Below are 1,519 nucleotides of genomic sequence, written 5' to 3'. Positions count from 1 at the left end.
ATGGATTTTCTTACACTCAAATATGAACCAAGTTTGAAGCCTTTGTGACAACGATGTCCAAACTTATGGCTGATTACGTGAATTGGACATTTTGATTGACTGTGACCTTGACCTTTGGCCTTGACCTTCCAAAGTTTAATAATTTCCAGATTTTTACATGACAGTTTATCCCTGCTAATTTCATTACTCACGATTAAAATTGTGGCAAGGACGTTGTTCATAAACAAACACACACATACACGCGCGCGCACAAACAAACACAATTCGCTGTTATTATCATTTATTATTATTATCAATTGCTAAGCTGCAACCCTAGCTGGAACAGCAGCATGCTATAAGCCGAGGGGCTCCAACAGGAAAAATAGCCCAGTGAGGAAAGGGAACAATGAAAAATAAAATATTTCAAGAACAGTAACATTAGAATAAATACCTCCTGTATAAACTATAAAAACTTTAACAAAACAAGAGGAAGAGGAATAAGATAGTGTGCCCGAGTGTTTCCTACGCCTATTATCACGCGTCCATTAGGGCCTGTTAATCCGATTAAGACTTCACCACACATGAGGTTAGAAAGAGAATTTACGAGACAAACTCGCTCGACGGTTCACTGATTACGGAGTGTGCTTCAGAGCCCCAGGCTTCAGAGGCCAAAAGACATCAGTTGTTTTGCTCAGGTGTGATTGCTCATTAAGGTAATTGGTGATCGGTGTGGTTTAGAATGAAGACGTCTGTTCCTGTGTGTTTTTTATTGGTGTGTCTAAGTGATTCAGTTTATCGTCTGGTCATAAGGAAATTAAATAAAGCAAGTGCTTGTATATTGCAGATTAGAGTTATTGAATCAGTTAGGGATATTATAAAGTTCGTCTGTAGAAACACTTTAGTGTTTCCGAAGTTGTTGAATTGTGTGAAAATAAAGAATATAATGTAGAATCGACGGTTTCTGGAGACTAATAATTGTCAAATCTATATATACCGTATAACTATATATATATATATATATCTATATATATATATATATATGTGTGTGTGTGTGCGTGTTTTTCTCTCTCTCTCTCTCTCTCTCTCTCTCTCTATATATATATATATGCGTGTCTCTCTCTCTCTCTCTCTCTCTCTCTCTCTATATATATATATATATATTATATATATATATTCATATATACATACATACATATATATATATATATATATATATACAGCTAAGTATTGTTTGAATAGAGTAACCTAAACAAAGAAAATAGATGAAATGTTAAGAATCTTCAAACCATCATCTGAACGACAGTTAAAGAGAAAAGAATAATCCACTTTGGCTGGTCTAAATACAAGTGAAGCCAATAGCCAATAAATTCAAACTTCAATTGAAAGAGTATGTTCTTTGGCTTCTGTTGTTGGCTTCATAATATTCCCTTTGGCTTCATGAAGCGATGGTAACTGTGGTTCCCCATTGTGAAGCATCATAACTTCTCTGACCGTGAAATGGAAATGGAATCGTAAAGGTGGTTTTTATATTTCAGTCTGA

The sequence above is a fragment of the Palaemon carinicauda genome, chromosome 39 (assembly GCF_036898095.1).
Source record: "Palaemon carinicauda isolate YSFRI2023 chromosome 39, ASM3689809v2, whole genome shotgun sequence".
Lineage (NCBI taxonomy): Eukaryota > Metazoa > Arthropoda > Malacostraca > Decapoda > Palaemonidae > Palaemon > Palaemon carinicauda.
The sequence above is the reverse complement of the archived record's forward strand: the minus strand, read 5'-3'. Positions refer to the sequence as shown.